The sequence below is a fragment of the Mustelus asterias genome, chromosome 25 (genome assembly GCF_964213995.1).
Source record: "Mustelus asterias chromosome 25, sMusAst1.hap1.1, whole genome shotgun sequence".
Classification (NCBI taxonomy): Eukaryota; Metazoa; Chordata; class Chondrichthyes; order Carcharhiniformes; family Triakidae; genus Mustelus; species Mustelus asterias.
Genome location: NC_135825.1, coordinates 39017795 through 39027711, shown reverse-complemented (window position 1 = coordinate 39027711; position 9917 = coordinate 39017795).

The window sequence follows — 9917 nt, the reverse complement described above, 5'->3', positions numbered from 1 at the left end:
ACGCAGGAAGAGCCCCTGGCTACAAGGGATAAAAAGAATGAATTTGGAGAAGCTGATGTACAGGTTTGAAGATGATTATGGGGAAAGACAAGAGAGAGGAAAGACATCAGAAGTTGTCTGCAGCCACTAGATGGGAAGGAAGAACCATTTGAACTGGGATGCATTGATTAGTTAAGTATAAGTTTTGTTGCTTAATAAATTATCCTAATACCACTGCAGCAAGTGTCTCCTTGTCCACAATTTATTGCTTGCTCTCTGAACCTCTTACAGACCCAAAAGCCTTCATGACGCTGAAGTTGCTGAAAATATAATGGTGAGTTTATAGCATTTGCCATTATTAGTGCATTTAACACAACAATTTGTGGGAAGGAACAGGCATGGTGTGACTTCCAATTCACCACAAATGATTGGACAATTTCTGCCGCTCCACTTTTAACCTCACAAAAACCAAATAAATTCACCTTCTTACCATGAGACCCCCTTCCCACCTTTGAAAGTTATGAAATTGCCAGATTTGCAGCATCACTATGAATGAATGTTGTTGCAGCCATTAGGGCTTTTATAATTCACAACATATAGACAATATTAATGATATGATTTATGGCTCTGACGTGTCATACAATCTTGCAGATTTGAATGAGAACAATAAAACTGTGAAATCCTATTCACACAAGTAGCAAATGATTTCGAGAAGTTTTAAAATGTTTCATTCTTTTTCTTCATTTTCCTTTAAGATCTATTGCTTTCCTTGCTCTTAATTCAATCCTTCTCTCTGTCTCTCTCTCCCTGTCTAATTTGACTAATTCAGACCAGAACCACCTTTGTTGTTGGCTCTGTTTCTTTCTCTGTCCTTAAGTGTCATTAAACAAAAGATACCCTTAAGTGTTATTAGTTAAGGAGGTGACCGTTGCACTCGATATTGAGGTGCACCCTCCATCTCGCCATGCCATTAGCAATTTGTTTTACTACCAATTTGCAACCCAAAACAAAGACATTGAGGGGGAAAATAAATCCAATTTACGATGAGATGCTCCATTCAACAAATTCTGTGCCATCATAATGAGAAGACCCCGAGGTGAATAAAGGTTTAATTGGTGCTTCTAAATGAAGTGGCTGTTTGCCAAGTGCTCCTAAGTGTATGGCTCCAGACAGGAGGAACGGATATGTATTAAGTGACTTCTTTGCTTTCTTTTATATAAATTTAATAGACTTACAGCTAATAGCATTGCGTTTTTGATGTGAAGTAACAGGAGGTCAAAAGTTGCGTGGTTTGGACCAGTGGTGAGATAACATGTTACAAGAACAAAGCTGCAAATTCAGGCTGCTCTCGAGCAACAGGGGAGGGACAAGAGCAAAGGTTGGAATGAAGAAAGCAAGTGCAACAGAAGCGCAATGGAAATCAAAATGGTCAAATGTAAAGAAAAATTGAAAGAAGATAGATGTGGATTGGTATTCTTATAGAATCATAGGTTCCCAACAGTGCAGAAGAGGACATTCAGCTCATTGAGTCTGCACCGACTGTCTGACAGAGCATCTTACTCTGGCCCTCTCCCCTGCCCTATCCCCGTAACACCATACCTTTCCCATGGCTAATCCATCCAACCTAAAGGGCAATTTAGCATGGCCAATCCACCTAACTTGCACATCATAGAAATCATAGAAACCCTACTGTGCAGAAGGAGGCCATTCGGCCCATCGAGTCTGCACTGACCACAATCCCACCCAGGCCCTACCCCCACATATTTACCCGCTAATCCCTCTAACCTACGCATCCCAGGACTCTATGGGGCAATTTTTAACCTGGCCAATCAACCTAACCCACACATCTTTGGACTGTGGGAGGAAACCGGAGCACCCGGAGTAAACCCACGCAGACATGAGGAGAATGTGCAAACTCCACACAGACAGTGACTCGAGCTGAGAATCGAACTGGGACCCTGGAGCTGTGAAGCAGCAGTGCTAACCACTGTGCTACCGTGCCGCCCTGCCTGATGAACTATCCCCATTCACAACTCCATTTTCCTTTTCTCCTCCCCCTTGAATGGTTCATAGAAAACATCTTTGGACTGTTGGAGGAAACCGGAGCACCCAGAGGAAACCCACACAGACGCGGGGAGAGTGTGCAAACTCCGTGCAGACAGTCATCTCAGGCCATATAAACCGAGTCCCTGGAGCTGTGAGGCAGCAGTGCTAACTGCTGTGCCACCATGCCCCTGGAAAAAATAAATAGTCCTTTCTGGAAGAAAGAATTATATATGATGCATTTTCTTCAAAAGGTTTATGAGGGTTAAGAAAAAACTTTTTCATATTGATGTATAAACTGTTAAGTATGCATAAGACGTTTATTTCCTTCTATTGCTGCCACTTTCCTTCTTATTAATTCCCAATGACTAATTCTGACAGACAGAACCATATTTTTCCCATCTCTACAATGTTGCTGACCTCGAAAACTAGCTCTGCCATTAAACTACTTCAATGCTTTGATAAAGGCAAAATATTGCAGATGCTGGAATCTGAAACAAAAACAGAAAATATTGGAAAATCTCAATAGGTCTGACAGTATCTGTGAAGAGAGAATAGATACTTGCTTGGCTGGCCACCCAGCTTCCACCATCCAAAACTATAGAAACATAGAAAACCTACAGCACAAAACAGGCCTTTTGGCCCCACAAGTTGTGCCGAACATATCACTACCTTCTAGGCCTACACCTTCCATCCTATTAAGTCCCATGTACTCATCCAGGAGTCTCTTAAAAGACCCTATTGAGTTTGCCTCCACCACCACTGACGGCAGCCGATTCCACTTGCCCACCACCCTCTGTGTGAAAAACTTCCCCCTAACATTTCCCCTGTACCTACCCCCCAGCACCTTAAACCTGTGTCCTCTCGTAGCAGCCATTTCCACCCTGGGAAAAAGCCTCTGAGAGTCCACCCGATCTATGCCTCTCAACATCTTATATACCTCTATTAGGTCTCCTCTCATCCTACGTCTCTCCAAGGAGACAAGACCGAGCTCCCTCAGCCTATCCTCATAAGGCATGCCACTCAATCCAGGCAACATCCTTGTAAATCGCCTTTGCACTCTTTCAATCTTTTCCACATCCTTCCTGTAATGAGGTGACCAGAACTGAGCACAGTATTCCAAGTGGGGTCTGACGAGGGTCTTATATAGCTGCATCATTATTCCCGGACTCCTAAACTCAATCCCTCGATTGATAAAGGCCAGCACACCATGTGCCTTCTTAACCACCGCCTCCACCTGCGGGGCCGATTTTAGAGTCCTATGGACCCAGACCCCACGGTCCTTCTGATCCTCTACAGTACTAAGAGTCTTTCCGTTTATATGGTACTCCTTCATCCCATTTGACCTGCCAAAATGGACCACTACGCATTTATCTGGGTTGAAGTCCATCTGCCACTTCTCCGCCCAGTCTTGCATCCTATCTATGTCACTCTGTAACTTCTGACATCCCTCCAGACTATCCACAACCCCACCAACCTTCGTGTCGTCGGCAAACTTACCAACCCACTTCGTCATCCAGGTCATTTATGAAAATGACAAACAGCAAGGGTCCCAGAACAGATCCCTGGGGCACACCACTGGTGACCGACCTCCATTTAGAAAAAGACCCATCTGTACACACTCTCTGCCTCCTTTGGGCAAGCCAGTTCTGGATCCACAGGGCAGCAGCACCTTGGATCCCATGCCCTCTCACTTTTTCTAGAAGCCTTGCATGGGGGACCTTATTGAACGCCTTGCTAAAATCCATATAAACCACATCTACCGCTTTCCCTTCGTCAATGTGCTTAGTCACATTTTCAAAGAACTCCACCAGGCTCGTAAGGCACGATCTGCCTTTGACAAAACCATGCTGAGTATTCTTGAGCATACTAAACCTCTCTAAATGCTCATAAATCTTGTCCCTCAGGATCTTCTCCATCAGCTTACCAACCACTGAGGTTAGACTCACCGGTCGGTAATTTCCTGGGCTATCCCTATTCCCCTTCTTGAAAATGGGAACCACATCCGCAATCTCCAATCCTCCGGCACCTCTCCCATCTCCATCGACGACGCAAAGATCATCGCCAGAGGCTCTGCAATCTCTTCCCTCGTCTCCCACAGTAACCTGGGGTACACCCCATCCGGACTCGGCGACTTATCTATCTTGATGCCATTCAAAGATTCCAGCACAACCTCTTTCTTAAAGTCCACATACTCAATCTTTTCAGTCCACCGCAAGCCCGCAGTACATCCACCCAGGTCCTTCTCCTCTGTGAAAACCGAGGCAAAATACTCATTAAGCAGCTCTGCCATTTCTACTGGTTCTGTACAGATTTTCCCACCTTCACCTTTTATAGGCCCTATTCCTTCACGTCTCATCCTTTTACTCTTCACATATTTATCGAACGCCTTAGGGTTTTCCTTAATCCTACCTGCCAAGGCCTTCTCGTGACCCCTTCTGGTTCTCCTAATTTCCTTCTTTCGTCCCTTCCTACAAGCCATATGCTCATCTAGATCCCTATCTTCGCCAAGCTCTCTGAACCTTTTGTACGCTTTCCTTTTCTTCTTGACTCGGTCCCGCACAGCTTTCGTGCACCACGGTTCCTTTAACCTACCAACTCCTCCCTGTCTGCTCGGAACGTTGTCCTGTAGAACTCTAGACAGACATTCCTTGAAAAACTGCCACCTCTCTTCAGTACATTTCCCCGAGAATACCTCCTTCCAATTTACTCCTCTAATTTGCTGCCTTATGTCTTCATATTTCCCCTCACTCCATATAAACGCTTTCCTAGCTTGCCTGATCCTCCCTTACCCTATTCACACCAAATCCTCCTGTTCATCTCTGGTAGTTGTTCTTAAAACTGCCTCCGTCTCACTCCTTCAAGTTAATTCCCGAAGCCCTTCCAACTCCCCCATCTCCTTTGACTCTGCTTGTATGGGAGGGAACTAATTGTACAGCTCTTTCAAAAAACTAACAGGCACACAAGTGCTGTACGATTGCATGAAAACTCACCTTTGACCAAGCATTTGGCTTCCCCTCCTCAGCTCTTTGGCTAAGTGTGCATTTTTATTTTCAGACTTCTGTAAAGCACCTGGGGCTTTCTTTCATGCTAAAGACACTATGGACAGGATTTTATGGCCTCACTCATCCTGAAACCATAAAATCCCACCTGAGGTCGACGGACTTTTCCATTTTCCACCCCTCGTCCACTCCAATTCCCGTGGCAGGCGGGATGGTAAAATTTGGCCTACATAAATGTAAGTTGTTGAATAGCTTGAATATTTACTGGTTTAACCAGCTTGAGCCATCAAGAAGGCCAAAATATGAATATGTATGTTTGAGCTGCAAGTTTATTATTGACTTACAGTTTAATAAAATGAAGTGTGCACTTTATCATGCTCCACAGTGAATATAAAATTAATATTTATGCACGCAATGAGCATATTTCAACCATCAGATCGGAATTCTAACTGGTTATTGATGGCAGTTAGTTGAGACGAAAGAGGCTCTGGTGATGCTATGATTTCATTGATCTCAGAATGCTTTAGATAAATTTATGGAACAAGATCATGGTGTATTCTGATAATTGTGATGTTTCAAAATCAGTACTTTTGGTGATTTGTATTGCCTTCTGATCCTTTAGGATCTTGTTCTAGATAAATTTTCTGGACAAGGAGCTTTTTCTAGCACAGTAGTGTGAGAGCTTGTCCGAATCAGAGTCGGACTTCCATCTCGCAATGAGTCATAGAATCATACAGCACAAAAAAAGCCCTTCGGCCCATCGAATCTGCGCCAACAATAGCTACCACGAAAGTCACACTAATCGGGGAGACGAGGGCCTAAGGATATTATCGCTAGACTATTAACCCAGAAACTCAACTAATGATCTGGGGACCTGGCAGATGGTGGAATTTGAATTCAATAAAATAAATCTGGAATTAAGAATCTACTGATGACCATGAATTGATCAATTGTGAATTGTTGTAAAAACCCATCTGATTCACTAATGTCCCTTAGGGAAGGAAATCTGCCATCCTTACCTGGTCTGGCCTACATGTGACTCCAGAGCCACAGCAATGTGGTTGACTCCCAACTGCCCTCAGACAACTAGGGATGGGCAATAAATGCTGGCCAGCCAGCAACGCCCATGTCCTACGAATGAATTTTTAAAAATCCCAGGTTTGAGGTTTGAAACTTGCTCGTTGTTTTTTCTCCCCCACTTAGCAAAGCATATCCATTTGGAGGTATTGCGCTGAAAATATTTACTGTGACTGTTGATGCCTTGTCCTTAAGAACATAAGAACATAAGAAATAGGAGCAGGAGTAGGCCATCTAGCCCCTCGGGCCTGCCCCGCCATTCAATAAGATCATGGCTGATCTGACGTGGATCAGTACTGACGTGGATCAGTACATTGTCCTTAATGTGTAACTTTCTATCAGGCTTTAACAAATATACCGTTTTGGATACTGTTGGGGGGGATGGCCTATCAGGGGATGACAGCAGCAGCAGCCAGAGCAGTGGTGCCACGGCTGGCTCTGTTGTTAGGCAGGGAGGGACAAAGAGCTCTAGAGCAATAGTTATAGGGGACTCTATAGTGTCCTATAGTGTCCTATAGCAGATAGGTGCTTCTGTGGACATGAAAGAGACTCCAGGATGGTATGTTGCCACCCTGGTGCCAGGGTGCAGAATGTCTCTGAACGGGCAGAGAGCATTCTGAAGGGAGAGGGTGAACAGCCGGAGGTCGTGGTACATATTGGTACTAACGACATAGGCAGAAAGAGTGATGAGGTCCTGCAGTAGCAGTTTCGGGAGTTAAAAAGCAGGACATCTAGGGTTATAATCTAAGGATTACTCCCTGTGCCATGTGCCAGTGAGGCAAGGAATAGGAAGATAGTGCAGCTCAACACGTGGCTAAACAGCTGGTGTAGGAGGGAGGGTTTCAGATATCTGGACCATTGGGGCCTTTTCAGGGGCAGGTGGGACCTGTACAAGAAGGACGGGTTGCATCTAAACTGGAAAGGCATAAATATTCTGGCCGGGAGGTTTGCTCGTGTCACACAGGAAGATTTAAACTAGTTTGGCAGGGGGGTGGGAACCAAAGCAAAGGCGAATTAACTGAAGGGGAACCAGAGAGTAGGGCCAGTAAGACTCAGAGAAGGAGCAGGCAGGATGTAGTTGCTAATCGAAGAGAGTTTGGTGGACTGAAGTGCATTTGTTTCAATGCAAGAAGTGTAGCAGGTAAGGCAGATGAACTTAGAGCTTGGATTACTTGGAACTATGATGTTGTTGCTATTACAGAGACTTGGTTAAGGGAAGGACAGGATTGGCAGCTTAACATTCCAGGATACAGATGTTTCAGGCAGGAGAGAGGGGGGATGTAAAAGGGGTGGGGGGAGTTGCACTACTGGTTAAGGAGAATATCACAGCTGTACTGCGGAAGGACACCTCGGAGTGTCCATACAGCAAGGCAATATGGGTAGAGCTCAGGAATAGGAAGGGTGTAGTCACAATGTTGGGAGTTTACTATAGGCCACCCAACAGCCAGCGGGAGATAGAATCATAGAATCATAGAAACCCTACAGTGCAGAAGGAGGCCATTCGGCCCATCGAGTCTGCACCGACCACAATCCCACCCAGGCCCTACCCCCACATATTTACCCGCTAATCCCTCTAACCTACGCAATTTAGGATTCTAAGAGGCAATTTTTAATCTGGCCAATCAACCTAACCCGCACATCTTTGGACTGTGGGAGGAAACCGGAGCACCCGGAGGAAACCCACGCAGACATGAGGAGAATGTGCAAACTCCACACAGACAGTGACCCGAGCCGGGAATCGAACCCGGGACCCTGGAGCTGTGAAGCAGCAGTGCTAACCACTGCACTATCGTGCTGCCCTTTGCAAAGAAGTACAAGTACAAGAGGAACAGATATGTAGGCAGATTTTGGCAAGGTGTAAAAGTAACAGGGTTGTTGTGGTGGAAGATTTTAATTTCCCCTATATTTACTGGGACTCACTTAGCACTAGCGGTGTGGATGGGGCAGAGTTTGTAAGGAGCATCCAGGAGGGCTTCTTGAAACAGTATGTAGATAGTCCAACTAGGGAAGGGGCCATACTGGACCTGGTATTGGGGAATGAGCCCAGCCAGGTGGTCGATGTTTCAGTAGGGGAGCAGCTCGGGAACAGTGACCACAATTCAGTAAGCTTTAAGGTACTGATGGATAAGGAAAAGTGCAGTCCTCAAGTTAAGATGCTAAACTGGGGGAAGGCTAATTACAACAATATTGGGCAGGAACTGAAGAATGTAGATTGGGGGCAGATGTTCAAGGGCAAATCAACATCTGGCATGTGGAAGGCTTTCAAGTGTAAGTTGATAGGGATTCAGGAGCGGCACATTCCTATAAGGATGAAGGATAAGTATGGCAAGTTTTGGCAACCTTGGATAATGAAAGATATTGTGAGCCTAGTCAAAGAGAAAAAGGAAGCATTTGTTGAAGGGACACACAAAGCTAATGTGGAATACAAGGAAAGTGGAAAGAAAGTTAAGCAAGGAGTAAAGAGGGCTAAAAGGGGTCATGAAAAATCATTGGCCAGCAGGATTAAGGAAAATCCCAAGACTTTTTATACATATATAAAGAGAAAGAGGGTAGCCAGGGAGAGGGTTGGCCCACTCAAGGACAGGGGAGAGAATCTATGCATGGAGCCAAAGGAAATGGGAGAGGTATTAAATGAATACTTTGTGTCAGTATTCAAAGAGAAGGACTTGGTGGATGATGAATCTGGGAAAGGGTGTGTAGATAGTTTGAGTCATGTTGAGATCAAAAAGGAGGAGCTATTGGGGTTCTTGAGAAACATTAAGGTGGACAAGTCCTCAGGGCCTGATGGGATATACCCCAAAATACTGAGAGAGGCAAGGGAGGAAATTGCTGGGGCCTTGAGAGAAATCTTTGTATCCTCACTGGCTACAAAGGAGGTCCCAGAGGATTGGAGAGTAGCCAATGTTGTTCCTTTGTTTAACAAGGTAGCAAGAATAATCCAGGTAATTACAGGCCGGTGAGCCTTACATCAGTGGTAGGGAAATTATTGGAGAGGATTCTTTGAGACAGGATTTACTCCCACTTGGAAATACGTGGACGTATGTAGCGGGCTCCCTCTTTTTAACTCCACTCGCGGGCTTATTTTAGGTTTGGTTCTCTGTTACCCAAACCCCACCAATGCCCGAGTGATTCTCTCTCTCGCCGATGGAACAACGGCCACCTTGTGCCTACTTCACTAGAGTAGCGCCCCAAGAGAGAGAAAAGGAAACTGCTGCCTATCCACTACCTGGCAGCCTTTCCTGAGTGGGTGGGTTCGAATCGCCCAGAGTACCCTCGGTTCTCGACTCCGGAATTATGGTGAGGGATATTAAAATGTGACCCGACCAGAGATAGCTGATGAGAAAATGAAAGAGCAAGATGGGCTCCAATCGAGTTCAAATCATATATCTTTTATTAAACACCAAAATGAAACCTCATCAACACCAGAAAACAACATATAGGTATCTTATACTCTATAACTATGACTATGGGAACAAAACTAAACTGGCACAATGTAAATTCTAACTTTAAACAGTGTTAGCAATATCTTATACTATGAAAGGTTCATGCACCCACCATTCCCACAAAAGCCTCCACTGCTATGTTACCCTCGGGAACTTCACAAATTACTAGGAAATACTCAGTTGAGCTGACCTTGACCTCCTGGGTTGGCTGTGTGCTGGAAAACTGCTGTCTGCAACGCAGTTCAGGAGGGTGAGAGAGTTGCCATGTGGTTCCGAAGAGAAAGAGAGAGAATGGCTGCGAAGCCACACTTTTTAAAGTTCAGATTTCAAAAGTCCCGTGAGCTCCGGCCCCACCGGCAATTGCAAGAACAAT